Source organism: Mixophyes fleayi, chromosome 11 (genome assembly GCF_038048845.1).
Source record: "Mixophyes fleayi isolate aMixFle1 chromosome 11, aMixFle1.hap1, whole genome shotgun sequence".
NCBI classification, from domain to species: domain Eukaryota; kingdom Metazoa; phylum Chordata; class Amphibia; order Anura; family Limnodynastidae; genus Mixophyes; species Mixophyes fleayi.
Window position 1 is genome coordinate 96,993,665 of NC_134412.1, and position 20,496 is coordinate 97,014,160.

Genomic DNA, 20,496 nt, shown 5'->3' on the forward strand with positions numbered 1-20,496 from the left:
GATTATATAAATAGTTAGGAAAGTACTTCTACCTACAAGATGATTAGCTGCAGATTGTACAGAAAGAAGTGAGCAGTTTATCAGCAATGAGTCAGTGTGGGGTATGTCTGCATGGTTACATTGTATCATTACAGCAGTGCTTCTCTCTTGGGGTAAGAGGGGCACATTAAACATATTAAAGGTACACTGTCTTTGGGACTGGGCTGATTAATATTCATGATGCACCATTTGTGGATAATCTGCCCCAAAATAAACAAATTAACCATCCAATTTATTGTACATGTGGGAATCTTCCAACTCTGCTACAATATTATTCTTTGCTCAATAGTAAAACATTGAGTAGTCTTTTTTATCTTCTGTATTTGTAGGAAGCCACCCCCAGACCTTCGGTGGGATCTCGGTGGGAAACAGGAGCCCTATCCTTCCACCCAGCACAAGCCGCAGCTTCAATGTCCACATGGGAACCAGCCGGGGGCCTGAGATGATGACCGTAATGTGGGCTCCTCAGGGTACAATCACTTCCACATATATTGTACAGTTAGTTTATTCTCCAATATTACAACAGACTTCTAGGACTTAGGTGACATGGGCCTAAATCACCAATAACATCACATTCTGCACCCAACACTAGCCACAGACAACTGGCTGCAGCTCTATATGTTTTACAACTTATTATATTATAAACCCGCCACTTCTCCTACTGTCCTCATTGTAAAACTAGATTCTCTCTTCCCTCATTCTCTGCTGCTGGTGACGTCATGTTCATATTAATCTACAGTCCGAGGAGCTATTTCCAATACCTGATAATATGAAACAAAGAATGTCAGACAGGGATCTGGTTAGCAGTGGTTTAATATACTGGGATTCAGCTCAGACCACAAACACGTGGAATTTATAAAGACACAGAAATCCACAGTCATCTCGTGTATGAACGCTCACTGGTTGCTAGTCCTGGACGGCTTGTAACCATCAATTAAACTTTCTCAGACTTGAATGAACAAATCCAGCAGTCAGCAAAGATCTCCATTATAACAAATATACATATTAACAATTCACATTGCCCTCATTTCACCTCTGTTAATGAAATGTAATAATGCAGATTTTCCAGGTCATGGGCTGCAAAGAAGAGAATTACGTGCCACAATGCCCTGCTATTCACTTCCCACAAAGCACAAGGGTCAGAGCGTGCACCCCCACATCAGCGGATCACACTCCTACATCTGATGGTGCCACAGTTATACTGGACAGGGCAGACTGAGCGCTGACAACACACACACACATTCTGTACAATAACACATCAGCGGATCACACTCCTACATCTGATGGTGCCACAGTTATACTGGACAGGGCAGACTGAGCGCTGACACAACACACACATTCTGTACAATAACACACCAGCGGATAACACTCCTACATCTGATGGTGTCACAGTTATACTGGACAGGGCAGACTGAGCGCTGACACAACACACACATTCTGTACAATAACACATCAGTGGATCACACTCCTACATCTGACGGTGTCACAGTTATACTGGACAGGGCAGACTGAGCGCTGACACAACACACACATTCTGTACAATAACACATCAGCGGATCACACTCCTACATCTGACGGTGTCACAGTTATACTGGACAGGGCAGACTGAGCGCTGACACAACACACACATTCTGTACAATAACACATCAGTGGATCACACTCCTACATCTGATGGTGTCACAGTTATACTGGACAGTGCAGACTGAGCGCTGACAACACACACACATTCTGTACAATAACACATCAGTGGATCATACTCCTACATCCGACGGTGTCACAGTTATACTGGACAGGGCAGACTGAGCGCTGACACAACACACACATTCTGTACAATAACACACCAGCGGATAACACTCCTACATCTGATGGTGTCACAGTTATACCGGACAGGGCAGACTGAGCGCTGACACAACACACACATTCTGTACAATAACACATCAGCGGATCACACTCCTACATCTGATGGTGTCACAGTTATACTGGACAGGGCAGACTGAGCGCTGACAACACACACATTCTGTACAATAACACATCAGCGGATCACACTCCTACATCTGATGGTGTCACAGTTATACTGGACAGGGCAGACTGAGCGCTGACAACACACACATTCTGTACAATAACACACCAGCGGATAACACTCCTACATCTGATGGTGTCACAGTTATACCGGACAGGGCAGACTGAGCGCTGACACAACACACACACATTCTGTACAATAACACATCAGCGGATCACACTCCTACATCTGATGGTGTCACAGTTATACTGGACAGGGCAGACTGAGCGCTGACAACACACACATTCTGTACAATAACACATCAGCGGATCACACTCCTACATCTGATGGTGTCACAGTTATACTGGACAGGGCAGACTGAGCGCTGACAACACACACATTCTGTACAATAACACATCAGCGGATCACACTCCTACATCTGATGGTGTCACAGTTATACTGGACAGGGCAGACTGAGCGCTGACACAACACATCAGAGTCTGAGATCATTGATACAGGAAACCTGTGCTCAGGAGTTTGTAGTGTGTGTGTTACAGAACCAGTGTTTCTTCCACTCCAGCTCCATGAATAAGATGTTCCTCTGTCCCCACCCACAGCTATACAAAATGAATTCCATGTATTCCTATTTTCAGGCCTGACTCCCTCCCACAGCGAGTATACCGGGTCCCTAGGCCAGAGATGGAAGCTGTGCGGTGCTCTACTCATCCTATATCTCATCCGTTGCCATAGCATCCATCCAGCGATGCACAGCACCCTCCTCTACTAACACCGTCTGTCAGCTCTTATATACAGGTCACCGTGCGCTGCTATGTGTTGTATAGAGGTCACCGCGCGCAGGCCGGACACCAAAACATTACTATCTGTTATGTACAGATTACAATATTATTACATACATACATATATATATATATATATATATATATATATATATATATATATATATATATATATATATATATATATATATATTATTGGTGTAAGCAATATATTTTGAATGGGAAGCCCATTTCCAGTACGAAATTGACAGCACATTTTAATGGCCTTGCACCAGAATTGTGACCTGTTGTGCGGCACTAAGAGCATAGTGCAGAGACTACAATATAAAGTAATACAATACATTTATTGTGCACATCTTGTACCTGGGCATTAGATGGAGTGACTGGCCCATGATATACATCCGGAGGTGCATGGTCATTGTGCACAGTATAATTACAGTACAAGAAGCACTATCAGCCTGAGTAAGTGACAACATTTTAAACAGAGGAATACAATTCTGTGCTACGTGCCTAGTACGTCTATACAATGAGCACTATGGAGCCCTATTTCACGGGTGGCATGTGGCACATATAGTAGACGTACCATGCACTTCATTGACAAGTAACTTTGCAGCGTTCATAGATAGCCCATAAGAAGATACAGGATTCATTCATACATGTCCTAAATGTGTTGGTCTTTACAAGTTATAAAATCCTGTTAGTTTCAGACCCTATTGTCTGACCGGGTCAGAGTAGAGTCAGGCTTTTAAAACTATGATAAATTTTGCTGAGATTCATACCCCAGAATCTGCAGTTATCTGAGCTAGCGACATAACCTATAATAGAGCTGGAACCCTTTCCCTTCAACTGGTAACCAAGCAGAAGGCCAATATAGATACAGTTCCCTACATGTATGCCGACCCGACGGCAGAGGACAGTTACAAGCAAATCCCAAATCACCCAGAACTGACCTAGTGGCACCAGGGCAGAGAGTAGGCACCGACTCATATATTATTGTCATTCATCTGCGAGGTGCTGCAATGCTTTGCATAGAATCGGGTGGGCCATGCTCAATAGAGATCTTATATTATATATATAAGTCTATATAAAAACTACCTGTTCCCATACACTTTTTACTCCCTTCCTAATTCTTCCCCCAGTTGTTTGTGTGGGCAGGAAGACGTATCTGACAGTCAGTGTAACAATCTCTACCCTGTGAATCTCAGAAACACACCAACACCTCGGGACACACACACACACACACACACACACACACACACACACACGTACGTACGTATTGGTGCAGAGTGATGACAGTGTTGATGTCTGATGGAAGAAGAGGAGCCGATAGATGACATGTCACAATATGTCCTCGCCTCACACCTTCAGGAACATTTCTGCCACTGAGCCTGGATCCCGGGTCAGATAGTCCTCAGGAAAGGCAATTACTGGATACAAATGATGGGAAAGGGAAGTCTCTCTGGTAACTGCTGTGTGTCACCAGGTAAAGGTTTCTTCATTTATCACATAAATGGAGATATAATGCAGGTATTACTGGAACAGAACATGTTATCACAACAAGCTAAAACACGTGCAGCCACACATCTTCTAACGTGACCCGTTCAACCACTCAAATGCTTTCACGTCTCCTGTCAGTAAGTGATGTAAAGAAAACAACACAGTGGCCTTACTTATGTGAGCATGGCCAAGGCCATGGGGGAACACCAGCTATTTACAAGGCACCCCAAGCCCCAGGACTTCTATTTGTTCTCCAGGCTGCAGAGCCAGGAAAGTGACCTGGAAGCAGCCCAATGGAGGATAAATATAGTCTAACTCTACTAGTTGGGTAGAGAGGTAAAATATTCCTCTGGTCCCAGTCCTTTTTTAGTTCAGCTCAGATTGTGAAAATGGAAAAATATTAAGGAGGAAAGGAAGCAAATTTTTTTATCTTGTGGGTTAAATATCCACAAACAATGAAAAGATGAGCTGCTAAAACAAACATGGGTTCTCCACCTCTGAGAGCACCACCAGAACAATGATGTTACCAAGTTACCTGCTCTTGTCCCAAATGAATAAGCTCTGGCTAGATACATGGTGAAGGCATAACAGATTCTACACAATGTGTCATCACTATATACAGTATGGACCTGTACACCTAATAACCAGCAGCCGTCTAACATACAGAAGTCTAACAGTTATTTCTTCATTTCTAGGTCAGTCAGGAAATAAATCAGAGTCTTGTTCCCCCCAGAGTCGCATGCAGAGGACTGGCAGGTACAGACGCAGCATACATCAATGGCTGAAAGCCCCCAGAGGGAATCCTGCACCTAGGAAGGTATGAAGAGATCCATTTCTGGAGACACAAAACTGGTGTATATGTAATGTGTTGGGATAGTGAGGCAATAGGTGCAGTCCCAGGAATACCAAATATCCGTCACATGTCCAGGGAGGATATGAGAACTGCAGGTGCAGGTAACACCACAGGTAACTGAAACTTACAAAGTAACAATCAGACTCGTACCTGCTCTATATCGATCAGGGCTTATTTCTGATTGGCTGTTCTGGGTCACTGTACATTAGTAACTCTTAGGAGAACTGGCCCCTATAAGAAAGGGTTCTGGAAGTCTGCTTACTAATGCTGGTGCCATTATTACAGCTTATAAACGCCCTGATAACAATCCCGACGTCCAATAATGATCCCATCAACATTGATAGGATCATTATCTGGCATGCTCATAAATGCGGTCACAAGGTGACCACAGTTGGCAACCATTGCTGTACGTTCAGCCATCAGAGAGCACTGACTGTCCTCAAAGTGACCACACTGGACATGATCTCTGTCTCCAGATGCAGGCACTAAGTGGTAGGAACGACCTCTGTGTAGCTGTGCATGGAGGAAAATCAGTATTTGTTCTGTTTGTGTCAGCAGCAACTAGCAGACCTCGTCTATGTGATGCCTCTGTACTACAGGGACTCCGATACACTTATAATGAAAATATCTGTCAGCTTCCTCTTCCACAACAACAACATTCTCCATAAAACTGCCAGAAACTCCACTAAATATTGTCTGCACAATGTGATCTCTCTAATACAAAAAAATTCAACAAAATACAAAGAAATAAAAACTTGGAGATTTCACCAATATAAACCAGTAGGACAGAGAAAGAGGTACAGGCAAGAAACCAAGGAGGAGACGTCTTCTCTGGATGGAACCGCACTACAAATTTGGTTACAATTAGTTTACTGGAGAGTAACTTGGAATACAGGTCTGTGCAGAGAACATGTGACAGAGGAGACATGGCTGCCATACTGGAGAGTAACTGGGAATACAGGTCCGTGAAGCGAACATGCGACAGAGGAGAGACACGGCTGCCATACTGGAGAGTAACTGGGAATACAGGTCCGTGCAGAGAACATGTGACAGAGGAGAGACACGGCTGCCATACTGGAGAGTAACTGGGAATACAGGTCCGTGCAGAGAACATGCGACAGAGGAGAGACACGGCTGCCATACTGGAGAGTAACTGGGAATACAGGTCCGTGAAGAGAACATGCGACAGAGGAGAGACACGGCTGCCATACTGGAGAGTAACTGGGAATACAGGTCTGTGCAGAGAACATGTGACAGAGGAGACATGGCTGCCATACTGGAGAGTAACTGGGAATACAGGTCTGTGCAGAGAACATGTGACAGAGGAGACATGGCTGCCATACTGGAGAGTAACTGGGAATACAGGTCCGTGCAGAGAACATGCGACAGAGGAGAGACACGGCTGCCATACTGGAGAGTAACTGGGAATACAGGTCCGTGCAGAGAACATGTGACAGAGGAGACATGGCTGCCATACTGGAGAGTAACTGGGAATACAGGTCCGTGCAGAGAACATGTGACAGAGGAGACATGGCTGCCATACTGCAGAGTAACTGGGAATACAGGTCCGTGCAGAGAACATGCGACAGAGGAGAGACATGGCTGCCATACTGGAGAGTAACTGGGAATACAGGTCTGTGCAGAGAACATGCGACAGAGGAGAGACACGGCTGCCATACTTAAGAGTAACTGGGAATACAGGTCTGTGCAGAGAACATGTGACAGAGGAGAGACATGGCTGCCATACTGGAGAGTAACTGGGAATACAGGTCCGTGAAGAGAACATGCGACAGAGGAGAGACACGGCTGCCATACTGGAGAGTAACTGGGAATACAGGTCTGTGCAGAGAACATGTGACAGAGGAGACACGGCTGCCATACTGGAGAGTAACTGGGAATACAGGTCTGTGAAGAGAACATGTGACAGAGGAGAGACACGGCTGCCATACTGGAGAGTAACTGGGAATACAGGTCTGTGCAGAGAACATGTGACAGAGGAGAGACATGGCTGCCATACTGGAGAGTAACTGGGAATACAGGTCTGTGCAGAGAACATGTGACGGGTGAGAGACATGGCTGCCATACTGGAGAGTAACTGGGAATACAGGTCTGTGCAGAGAACATGTGACGGGTGAGAGACACGGCTGCCATACTGGAGAGTAACTGGGAATACAGGTCCGTGCAGAGAACATGTGACGGGTGAGAGACATGGCTGCCATACTGGAGAGTAACTGGGAATACAGGTCTGTGCAGGGAACATGTGACAGAGGAGAGACACGGCTGCCATACTGGAGAGTAACTGGGAATACAGGTCCGTGCAGAGAACATGCGACAGAGGAGAGACACGGCTGCCATACTGGAGAGTAACTGGGAATACAGGTCTGTGCAGAGAACATGTGACAGAGGAGAGACATGGCTGCCATACTGGAGAGTAACTGGGAATACAGGTCCGTGAAGAGAACATGCGACAGAGGAGAGACACGGCTGCCATACTGGAGAGTAACTGGGAATACAGGTCTGTGCAGAGAACATGTGACAGAGGAGACACGGCTGCCATACTGGAGAGTAACTGGGAATACAGGTCTGTGAAGAGAACATGTGACAGAGGAGAGACACGGCTGCCATACTGGAGAGTAACTGGGAATACAGGTCTGTGCAGAGAACATGTGACAGAGGAGAGACATGGCTGCCATACTGGAGAGTAACTGGGAATACAGGTCTGTGCAGAGAACATGTGACGGGTGAGAGACATGGCTGCCATACTGGAGAGTAACTGGGAATACAGGTCTGTGCAGAGAACATGTGACGGGTGAGAGACACGGCTGCCATACTGGAGAGTAACTGGGAATACAGGTCTGTGCAGGGAACATGTGACAGAGGAGAGACACGGCTGCCATACTGGAGAGTAACTGGGAATACAGGTCCGTGCAGAGAACATGTGACGGGTGAGAGACATGGCTGCGGTGGCTTCAATGTAGGTTCAACATCAGCATCAATAATCTTATCCCACCGAGCTACGCAAACGGATGTAGTTATTCGGCCCCATCACTGGTTACCCTACCTAGGTATTACTTGGTTATATAACCATCCACTAAACAGCACAAACCTCACTGTAGGGAAGGACTGAGGAAGATGTAACTGCCTGTACTGCATCACGCATTCCTATTGGTCAATGTCTCTAACAGGGCATGGCGGTGGCGCTATGGAGCGGGCACTGAGAGCCGCACATACGCTACAATGATCATTTAGAACTTGACCTTTTATTTGTCATTTTATTTAATAGTTATTAATGCATTGTATGTTCTCCCAGTGTTTGTGTGGGTTTCCTCCATGTGCTCCGCTTTCCTCCCACTGTCCAAAACATACTGGTAGGATAATTAGCTGCTGACAAACTGGACCCTAGTCTGTGTGTCTGGTAGAGAATTTAGATTGTAAGCTCCAATGGGGGCAGCGACTGATGATTACATCCTCTGTACAGCGGTGCATTATTATATGCCACTAAATAAACAAACAATAATAAATTCAAATAAATCAAAACCATTATTTACAGTTTAACCATAATGTTAAATAAAACACTGCAAAAACTCTCAGAGCATCTAAATAATTTAAAAGCTCACTAAAAAACAAAACATCAGTCAATGAATAAGAACATTATGTAGCAGTGATACAAGGTCACATCTATAGATGTCAGTGAATGCACCACATCTGGAAGCTGTAACACTTACCACAGCGGGAGGGATTCACTAGACGCAGAAGCGTTATTCCTTCGGAACCACTGAAATAGAAAACACAGTACACAAATTAGACCGTGAGAATAATAGCCTCATAATCAGCTGAAACAATGTAAGGAACGTCAGTACACTAAGTAATGGTTGTCATCTGTCTCTCTATGTCACTGTGCTTTTCACCTATACTTAGTACTCCTGTGCGAATGTGTGATTGCCAATCACATGACATCATTCATAGAAACCTGATAGATCTATAGATGTATTTTATACTTATTTATGTGAAGTTTTGCTCTATACAATCCATGGTTTCTGAATCTGACGTCCACAATTCAAATACAAAAGCTGGGATGGCTGAAACAAACATATAATTAGAATGATCCAGCAGTGCCTTTGAACTGAAATAAGTAATAGTTGTGTTTATATGCAGGATATATAATAGCAGATAGAACAAGCACTGCACCTCCTGCGTTCCATACACATAGTAGAGGTTTCAGCTACACTACAGAAGAGGGGGTCTCACCAGAAGCAGTGAAAGTGAGACCTGTAAAAGAATGACCAGGTGGAAACCAGGCTTAAAACGAGCGCTAGTAAATGGGAGATATAAATATATAAAGAACCGTAGATAACAGTCACATGTACAACGCATGTAAAAATACAACCTTACTGTGGGTGTTCTTTAGACCAGGCAAGTGTGCTCTCGTTGATGTTTCTTTCCATACTAAATATGTGTAGTTTATAGTAAATGTGAAGTAACAGCTGTATATTCTGTATGAACTTATCCTGATTTACATGAATATCACATGCTTAGCAGAACACTGGGGGCGGGTTCTGGGGTCTCCTGCATGGACCTGTAATCGGGGTTCTGAAGACACCAACTGTGGATACGCCGGCTGTCACTGACAGAGCCTGGACGCATTCTTGCTACTGGTAAACCAATGGTTAACTCACTGGATTCCAAACTTTTTCCGTTCAAGGCACCCTTAGGGTCTCCAAAATTTTTTCAAGGCACCGCTAAGCCAAAATAATTACCAAGTAGTCCCCCGCCTTGCTTAACACTGGCCCTGGCCGAGGCACCCTTGTGAGATCGCCACGGCACCCCAGGGAGCCTAGGCGCACAGTCTGGGAACCACTGGGTTAACTGCTTATCACACTCTTATTTTCTTATTTCAGGGTGAAATACATCACCCATCACAAAAGTTGATTTGTGATGTATTTCATTTTTAGTTTGGTAGCAAGAGGGCAGACAATTCTCCCAAGGGGCTCTAACCTGCCAAAACACCTAGTTGCTGGGGTGTAATGACACGGATTGCATCATCACACTCCGCCCACTCCGTTTACTGTTGTGGGTGGGGCTTGATGTAATCACCACACCCACTTGATCACAAAGATGTCGCCACCAAGCATTGCCCACCACCTCCTTTCCTACCTTACCCACCATCTCCTGGAAGTGTTGTATTATACTATTAAGGTATGATTTAAGTCAAAGTAGCCTCCGTATATTATATTACTTCAATGAATGTTATGACCATAATATATAAAAATATAAGAACAGCGCTAAATAGTTGGTATTAAATACATAATACAACTTATCAACATATACTATATAAGGATTTTTATAATGGTAAAAAATAACATAAAATGAAATATATGAAAAAACTTTTAAAATCAGAATCTATCCAGAGTTTCATTATTAATAGATCTCCATGTACAGCAACAGCACTAAATCACCAAAAGTTCAGACCACAGGTGGAGTATATACATTTTGGAACATAAAGTCTCAGAACATGTTGTATCGCTCAGGAACGGACAGCCCCACCAGATACAATGAGTGGCAGAAATGTGTACAGTTCTTGTCCATTATATTATATAGCCCCAATTGCCCAGTATACAGCACATGTCGTCCCAAACACTCAGCGCACAATGCAACACTGTGTACGTTACTGGATACCCAGAAAGACCTTGTATACAATATAACAGCCACGGTATTACCTGCATCCTGCAATATTGGTCCTGAAACCAAGTCCAGGACTTGTAAATAACCTGCACTGTCCTAGATGACTATATTTCACATCCTAGACGTTATTATGTGTATCCATCTTATCAGTGAGTCATTGAATACTATGACTATATGTACGTCCACAATGTGGAGTTTACAGTTCAGGAGAACGTAAACATAGAGGAAGCAAATAATCTTTAATTATAGTAAAAACATCATAAAAGCGCAAACTATGAAAAGGTTTCGTACAGTCTAAATATAGAATCTGACAATACAAAAACAGCATATTACAGACTCTGCTTAATACAGGACACGGGAATCTCTTACAATGTTTAAGCAAACAGCTTTTGTTCCATAGATCTGGTTTAAATGAAGTGGTCTGACAGCTTTTGCATCCGGATGAGATAAAAATAAACTTTGTTTAAATGCTGCCCATTAATGAAGGTTCATTTGTCACGTCGGTGCATTTTATCATAATGCAGTAACAACGACACGTTAGATTGTAGCAGAAATCATTGCAATGGCAGAAAGTCCAGACCTTAGCGGGAGATTCAGAAGGGATCGTACTACCGGTTCCTATGCCAAGAGTAATCATGCAGATTTATCACACTAATGAGTCCTGCAGCTGGGAACATAAATCTGTCAAATACCAGAACTTTCCTTCATGTTATTAGTTTTATTTCTGTGTTGTAATGTGGATTAGTGTTATAAAGAGTCACAGGAACCATTCTCTTAATTGTTTATAACAAAAAACTTGTTCTTCAGTTAGAGTTATCTCTGAGAGATTCAGCATTGGATAAAGATGATGAATACATCTGTACAGCAGAGATTAAATGGATGCTTTTTGTGGCAGCGGTTCAAACTCTTCTGGCCCGTGTCCACTTCAGTCACCGTCCCCTCATTCACTCAGACGTGGTTCTTGCCAAAGGCTTCGCTGTGATGTAATGTAGTGAACTAATGTGGGGCTAACTCCTCTCCATACTGAGCATCCTGTGTGCATATGGGGATTACTCTCTTTTGTCATTGTCTCCAGAACCGTTCTCACGCTCAAGAGGTGACCTCCTCCGTCCACAGTCCAAGAGCAAACATGGGGGATGAGCTGTTCTCTAACCACATCTGTTTGTTAAAAGACACCAAAAACAAAATCAAAGAAAGCAAAAAAAAAAAAGAAAAAAGTACAAATCTGGAAGTAATCTAAATCTATAGATTATGTAGGAAAAGACATCAGGATAAATAAACGTTCTGTGCAGCGTGAGAACATCCCCGCCGGACACTTTTACCAGGTCTCATGTTGGATGGAGTGACAGCTCCAGACGGTACAGGAAGAGAAACAAGGAATTATTCCAGTGCTGTGGCAGAGGCACAAAGATACTACGAGTATTAATAGGTATAGTAAGTGACCTAATATTGTGCAGGGTTGTTGTATTATACACTGTAGCCAATTATATCCCCAATACCATGTGTGTTATATAATGAATCGAACAGTAAGCAGCAGCCATGGAAGGTTATTTGTATTAACATTCTTCAGGACATGCATCGCACATATCCCCCAAGGCTTAGCTACACCTAGATGCTCTCCTCGTTGGGAGGGGACGACTTACCTGGCTCAGAGGGTAAAGATTCAGAGAACCGTTCAGGCATCTTTATATTACTATTAATCAGCAAACCAGAGTGTCTCACAGATCAGGGATAGATGAAGAAACTGGAGCAGTCTCATTACCCCACGTATCATAACCACCAGGAGATGTTCTGTCCTAACCATTGTAGGACTTGTAGAAGGATAATAGTGGGATGTTAGAGAGCTACGTATACCCTCATGGTAGTGACTTGTAGAAGGGCACCGTGGGCAGCACGGTGACTCAGTGGTTAGCACTTCTGCCTTACAGCACTGGGGTCATGAGTTCAATTCCCCACCATGGCTTTATCTGTGAGGAGCTTGTATGTTCTCCCCGTGTTTGCGTGGGTTTCCTCCAGGTGCTCCGGTTTCCTCCCACCCTCCAAAAACATATAGTCTGTGTGCGTGTGTGTGCGTATGTTAGGGAATTTAGACTGTGAGCTCCAATGGGGCAGGGACTGATGTGAGTTCTCTGTACAGCGCTGCGGAATCAGTGGCGCTATATAAATAAATGGTGATGATGATGATAATAGCGGGATGTTAGAGAGCTACGTATACCGCCATGGTACGGAGTCATTATCTATAGCACTTCTCTATCTTATTGTATGTCAGAATTCCCAGGGTTTTCTTATCACTTTCCCAGGACTTATCTGACTTTCATCCTCTGACATCTCTGGGTGACTAAATACTAAGTCATTATTTCTGGTTAAGGCTGAGGGGTATATTTACTAAACTGCGGGTTTAAAAACTGGAGATGTTGCCTATAGCAACCAATCAAATTCTAGCCATCATTTTGCAGAATGTACTAAATAAATGATAACTAGATTCTGATTGGTTGCTATAGGCAAAATCTCCACTTTTTCAAACCCGCAATTTAGTAAATATACCCGAGGCTCAAACACTGTATCATCATCATCGCCATTTATTTATATATCGCCACTAATTCCGCAGCGCTGTACAGAGAACTCACTCACATTAGTCCCTGCCCCATTGGAGCTTACAGTCTAAATTCCCTAACATCCCCTAACATACATAAATTCCTTAACACACACACACAGACTAGGGTCAATTTGATAGCAGCCAATTAACCTACTAGTATGTTTTTGGAGTGTGGGTGGAAACCCAGGCAAACACGGGGAGAACATACAATCTCCTCACAGATAAGGGCATGGTCAGGAATTGAATTGGCCTGAATTGTCAATTAGATACTGTTCGTGCACTGATGGGAAAGAATTGTTCTCTGCTTGTGATGGAACTTCTATCTATTTGAGCTGCTATTTTTGCTATGCTTATATCACCTGAGTTATCGTGAGCCTAACAAAGGGATAAGTTAGTTTGTATCATAAACCGAACCCTTGGTCACGTGACTTGAAAAGATTATCCGGATTGGTGCGCACCGAAGAGGACCTTTAACCTGTCTCCGGATTGTTCCATTAAACAGTGGCTTAATATAGCATTGTTCCTTGATGTGAGGACATTATCCGCTGGGGGTAAGAATACACATATATCTATATATCTTATGTGGAGGGACGCAATGTCTGCCGATGTTTAGCCGTCCAGATGGTAAGAAGCTTTCATCTACCACATATCCTTACTACTCTTAAACCCCAGCTGCACGGATATTACTTGTATACGGACATATGAATATACAATTACCTTTGTGACATTGAAGTTATTGTATTCCTCTTCACTAAAAGAGGCAACATCGCAATATTAAAGTTACTGTACTCCTCTTTATCAAAAGAGACAACTTCTGTTTCTACAGATGATTTATTGGAATTGACATTCTATTGGTTTTCTCCACGGCTGCTTAGGATCTTCTAAGGGTTACTAGCACCTGCAAATGTTATTGATTCAGTTGTTGGATACCCTTATCTAACTGGATACTGTCTAATAAGGGTTAATTATATATTGATAGCAATGTTTTTCTCTTTTGAAAGCCATGTAATATGATTGTTTTATGTCTTGCTTTTTATAAGCATAATTTTTATCTATATCTTTATATATTCTATATGCTATTACTGTTATAAGATCACTATTTAATGATCTATGAAAGCTTTACATTGGTTGCTCTCACATGATCTGATTTAATAAATGTTTTATCAGGCAATTCCTGCGCAACTCTCTGTTTGTTGTCATGGTCAGGAATTGAACTCATAACCCCACTGCTGTAAGGCAGAAGTGTTAACCACTGAGCAAACGTGCTATATCATTATATCCCAGCCTGCAGAATCCGGTCATGTAAATTATACCCAATACATTAGTCTGATTTGCTGTCATATTCTTATATAAATCATGTTGATTATAATTTGGAACCGGGATGTATAGATTAGTCTTACACATGGCCTCATCCAGTGATAATACTGCTGATGCCAGGTATCGGGGAATGTTTAGTGCTGTACCTCTGTGTAGGACATCAGCAGACTTAGAAATTTAGTACTGCCCCCTTGTCTCCTGCATCACGTCCTCAAACTACTATATAATAAGAGGATGATCACATGATTAGCACTTTCAGGAGGTTTCTGGGAGGTTAAGGGTATTATGGGAAAGAGGGAGCTGTGACTTTCTACACCCTGCCCCACATTCTCCTCACCAGGACTGCATCAGGGCAGTTAGGGAAGTACTAGTGTACGGGGCCCAGGCTGACAAGGGGGCCCGTCCTCTGAAGACAGCAGGTTATTTTTTATAAAATAATTTGTTGAGGCCCTCAGTCGTTATGAGGTTTGACGATGTAACACTGGCTGTGTGTTACCTTGTGTGGGGGGAGTGGCATTGTCAGAGCCCTCCCCCTTCTCACATCCTCCACCTCTATTCTCCATCCCAGTAATGCCCTCTCCTCCTACTTTCCCTGTTTTCAGAGCAGTCTGGATAATGATTTTCCGAATAATAGAACCTGTACTAATTGAACACGATTTCCAGACACTGCTGTATTACAGTATTAATACACTGCTGCACAATGTTCCTTAATACTCTATACACACGCTGACATTTACAAATACACTTTTTGGACTACTGCTTAAAAAAGCTTTTATGTGCATATTAAAGAATCATGAGGAATATGAAGGATCAGGGCTATTACTGTATTGTGTCCCAGGTTCGTGGAGAATGAACAGACATCTCCTAAACAACAATCTAATTCTTCTCTATTTCAGGTCCGACACTGATGAGCTTTTTTATGATCCACAGTAAATCTATTAGCATGAGTACCTAGCAGTGTCACCTGGCTGCTATTACCTATCCTGATTTATATATCAGCTGATACATTTCTGTTTACAAGGTCACAAAGGTCCAATGTATGTCATTATAATCTCCATAGTAAATATTACTATAAAATAAATGAAAAAGCACATAATCTGGATAGCAGAGCAGCAGATGGCATCCGTGGCCTAGGAGTGCGCTTTCAGCTTAATACGCTGCATAAAATGGGTTTATTCATTAGGTTTACAATGGATTCATTTTATTGCATCATCTACAAGAAAGATCTCATTACCCTGCAACCGTGATACTGCGCAATCACTGCCCGATTAAGGGGCACAAATACCTGCAGCTGAAAAACAGTAAGGTCATAGCGGCACCATGCCACCAGAGGTATTTGTGTCTGTGTCAGAAAGACCGCAGCCCCCTCCTGCCTCCTAAAACAACGGTCGCTCAGAATGCAGCGTATAGACCAGCGTCTAACAGGAAACATGCAGCACACACCTGGACTTTATGTTTCATCTATTTATAGCTTATATCAGTGGTGGAAGTGGGGAGCATACGTAGTATGTCATACTGCCAGTTCTCCTACTACCTTCATTGTATCACTATCACATTCCAATCACTTACCATTGTTTTTCCTATTATAACAGGCACTATAGCCAGCAGTGTGTGTGTTAGACCACTGACCACCAGTCCTGGCAGGTGTGGACAATAACATCCAACATTTTTCAATATTATTGTAAAGTATGACAAGTGCCCTCACCCTGGCTGGCAAAATTTTCTGGGGAGAACACTGTGTGTGTGTGTGTCATATTCAATATAATATAATACATATATATATATATATATATATATATATATATATATATATATATATATATATATATATATATATATATATAGTGACAAATGACAAAGGGAGTGGTTTTCCACAAGCTTCTAAAAAAGATGAGTTCGGTATTTAGCTGGCAATCTGCAGAGAAAGGCTGCAAACAGAGTTACACATTTTTACAGCAGTGCACCTACTTTAACTATATACACAGGTGGAGGACATATGTGTGACAAAATAATAGTAAAAAGTCTGATTTAACTTACATGTGTTGAAGTGTTTTTAAAGCATCTCCCTCCACACCTGACAGGGTGTGTTCTGCACTAAGGTGAATCAAAACAGAACACCTGCAGCAAACTCTGTTTCAAAGGAAAGGTGGGAGTGTCATCTGACCATCAAGCTACGCCTGTGGGAGGAGTGTAATCTGTTTAAACCTTTATTTTTCTTTTATGCAAGCGGCCAATGCCAACAAGCGGTGGCTGGTGACTAGACAAGACAAAGCAAAGCAAAGCAAAAAAAAAAAGGAGTAACTTGCACCTTGTTGCATTGAAGGTAAATTTAAATTACGGGAACAGATGTGTAGTTGGGGAAGGGAATGTCCTAGATAATCTTTAAATTTCCGTGTATAAATAAAGCAATCAAGTACTTGTGAGCTACATGAAAAAGCAGCCAGTATTTAACTTATGTGCAAAATAATAAACCAATGTGCATCCCTTGCAGTGTAACATGGTTTGTCCAGGAGGAAAGGTACTGATTGCTTTGCCTTACTCTCCTTAATGACTCAGACCCTATATGTCAAGTTGTATTAGGTTCCTGGTGTCATCCTGATGGACTGTATGCTGTTGACTGTGATGGGACAATAAAAGTACTGTTTATACAACAAGAAGTTGTCTGTGTATGCCTGTGTCACAACATAAACAGCGTAACTGTCATACCACCGCTTCTCAACCATCACATTCCAGCCACTTACATTACATTTGTCCTACCGCCACATCTAAATTTACACTTTGGCTACTGGCTTATATTATGAATATCAGCTCATTCTCCACTAAACAGAAATGAAAATAACCAGGCGCTAATAAATTTAACTAATGAGTGGTGCCTAATGAATCTGCACCTCTCCAAACAGGCAACAGGACCTGTTACTGATATCCCAAAAATTAAAAATAATAAAATTATGTGAGGGGCTGACACATGAATAAAAATAACAAATTTATTAAAATAATAAAATCAATAATTCATATAGCTCATGTATCTGTTATATCACAGAATACCTGGCAATTGATAAAGGACTCCTCAGAAGGATATATAACCATCAATAACTTGCATGTATCCAGCATATAAATATGTCTATTGTCCACAGTCTTCCCAATTCTGGGGTAATTAGTTCACATAACTTAGCCCTAAGGCAATCAGATGATGGCTCCACTAACATCTAATGTTATCTTGTTTCCTCCTATAGGATCCCAGAGAACAGAAACTATTGTATTCAGCGGTTGCAGAGAAAAATGACTTGTCAATATTTATAAGGGGTATTCCTATCCAGAAGAGCATGTCATTATGTGACACAATATATATACCGGTATATATTTATGTAATGGCATTGCCAATCATGGTATAAGCGGAGCTGGATGAAAGAGACAGACAGAGACCGTTCTGAAAGAGGCTCTGCAGCAGCTTCACTCAGATCTCCAACGTCATGGTTCCATCTACCACAATGTACGTGAAAGGTTAGGAGCCGTAGAGAGGACATCCTTCCTGGCTCAGGAATAGCAGCAGGATGCAGAGTATATGGAACTCTATGCTAGATATAAGGTGCCCCAATAAATCTCATGTCTGTCATAAAACACACAGCAGCCCAACCAGCTACATTAATGGACTAATGTGTAAAGTTTAGTTATCTGACAATCCTGACATACAACAGAACACTTCTATAGAGAGGACAAGAGGTTGTAGCAGTGATTGTTGTATCTGGGTTACACGTTCATCCCTCGCACACAGGAAGCTGGAGCCACAGGATTGTACTAGACAACAACACTATACTGTGACTACTGTCCCAGTCACTATAACTGACTGTACCATAATATTGATTATTATCATCTTGCACATGACAGCTTGATAGAAAATTAATTCCTGCATTATTCTTACTGTATGTAAGTGTGCATTAATTCTCTAACCATCCAATAACGCCACAGTGTTGATAACTAATGGTTAAACACAAACAAATTGCATGAACGTCCACAAATGGCTGCTCAGGTAGCTCAGTGCGCCTGGTGATGTGGTTGTGGATTCTTGTAATACTGATTATGATGGAACTACAGGCAATGAAAATATGTGCGGTAACGGCTATAAAAAGCTACAAACAGTGTATTTCTAAACTCACAATTAAGAGGATTTCAGAATTAACATGTGAGCTGGGTTGGACATTTTCTTGCAGATTACTGGTATCAGCCACTGCTGCAAATGCTGCATCTGTTTAAAGATTTGAAGCCAGTTGACAAAATCTCAACTAATTCATTCATTCATTTCAACTGATAAAATGAATTCAATTAAAAATATAAAGATTATTTATGCCGATTTCTCATGAAGTTTTAGGGGCAGCAAATTGCCAGTAGAGAACACACATCAAGTGTGTCCTCTACAGTCATTGTGAGGAGTATTGCTATACAGGGGAATGAGGGGAGTGTTATACACACACAGAGAGCCCCTCCTACAGTCACTGTGAGGAGTACTGCTATACAGGGGAATGAGGGGAGTGTTATACACACACAGAGAGCCCCTCCTACAGTCACTGTGAGGAGTACTGCTATACAGGGGAATGAGGGGAGTGTTATACACACACAGAGCCCCTCCTACAATCACTGTGAAGAGTACTGCTATACAGGGGAATGAGGGAAGTGTTATACACACACACAGAGAGCCCCTCCTACAGTCACTGTGAGGAGCACTGCTATACAGGGGAATGAGGGGAGTGTTATACACACACCGGACCACTCTTACAGTAAAGCGGAATGACTGTGGCAATGTGAAGAAAGTCAGGTGTAATGCTCAAAAATGTAATTTAGTATATTTTAGGCACTGAGCTCCAAGTGAACAAAACCTTATTCAGAAAACCTCCGAGTCCCAAGTATCCATAATACATATAAACAAGCATATATAAATATATATTCTATGTATCTACAAGTACACAATGCAACAAACTGCTGGATGGCTGCACATTTATCTTACTACGTATAGCCTTTGCATTAAGTTTGTGTTGCATTTACTATGCTGAAGATGCCATCAGTATTAAGAGAGATTTAAGGGAGACTGAGAGGCAGTTTTGTGTCATTATGTAATGTGTGTGTACACAGGCAGCCTGGGAAGACAAGGGGACCCCAGCAGGGACACAGAACTTCTCACCCGCTCAACAGGAAAAAACAAAATGCTCCTGTGCTCATCATGTTACAGGGGACAAATCGGGAGATTTATAGGACAACCACCAAACTGACAAGTTCATATACAAAGCAAAAGGCAAAATACATTATTCAGAGTTACCCTGACACCCCAACTGCAAACCAACAAGGTACCTGTACTGACCTCTGGTGGTCAGCTTCTATAAGGATCTCTGAGGACCGAAGAAAGGAAGTTGAGATATGACAATCAATTATTTTTTATTTATATTGACAGTTATTTATATAGCGTTACATATTCCACAGCGCTTTCATTATTCACATCAGAGCTTACAATCTATATTCTCTACCACGTGGGAACAGCCACATGGGTCATTACACAGACTGATCAGCAGAGATTCCCACTGCTTCTAAGAATTGGAATTCTGCTAAATAGGGGGGGGATACCCAACAAAACAGTGGAGAAAGGGAAACGTAGGAAAGGTTTACTAAAAAGAGTTACACATTAACTTTGACATAGATATATAATAAATGTTAAATAATGGCTTTAAAT

The 20,496-nt window shown here is 42.3% G+C and overlaps 1 protein-coding gene and 1 long non-coding RNA gene across 5 annotated transcripts in view; one reads left to right on the plus strand and one right to left on the minus strand.

Moving 5' to 3' along the window:
- The window catches only part of ARHGAP32 (Rho GTPase activating protein 32), a 389,933-nt gene that overhangs the window by 89,753 nt on the left and 279,684 nt on the right, over window positions 1-20,496 (minus strand). For all 4 annotated transcript variants that reach the window (XM_075190517.1, XM_075190519.1, XM_075190516.1 and 1 more), the window contains one exon: window positions 8,911-8,960. The gene's annotated coding sequence lies outside the window, so the exon portion shown is untranslated. The remainder of the gene's footprint in view (window positions 1-8,910; window positions 8,961-20,496) is intronic.
- LOC142107241 (uncharacterized) lies at window positions 145-19,054 on the plus strand. Its single transcript, XR_012679915.1, has 3 exons — window positions 145-509; window positions 5,028-5,149; window positions 18,014-19,054. It is a non-coding gene; the product is annotated as an uncharacterized LOC142107241 (long non-coding RNA).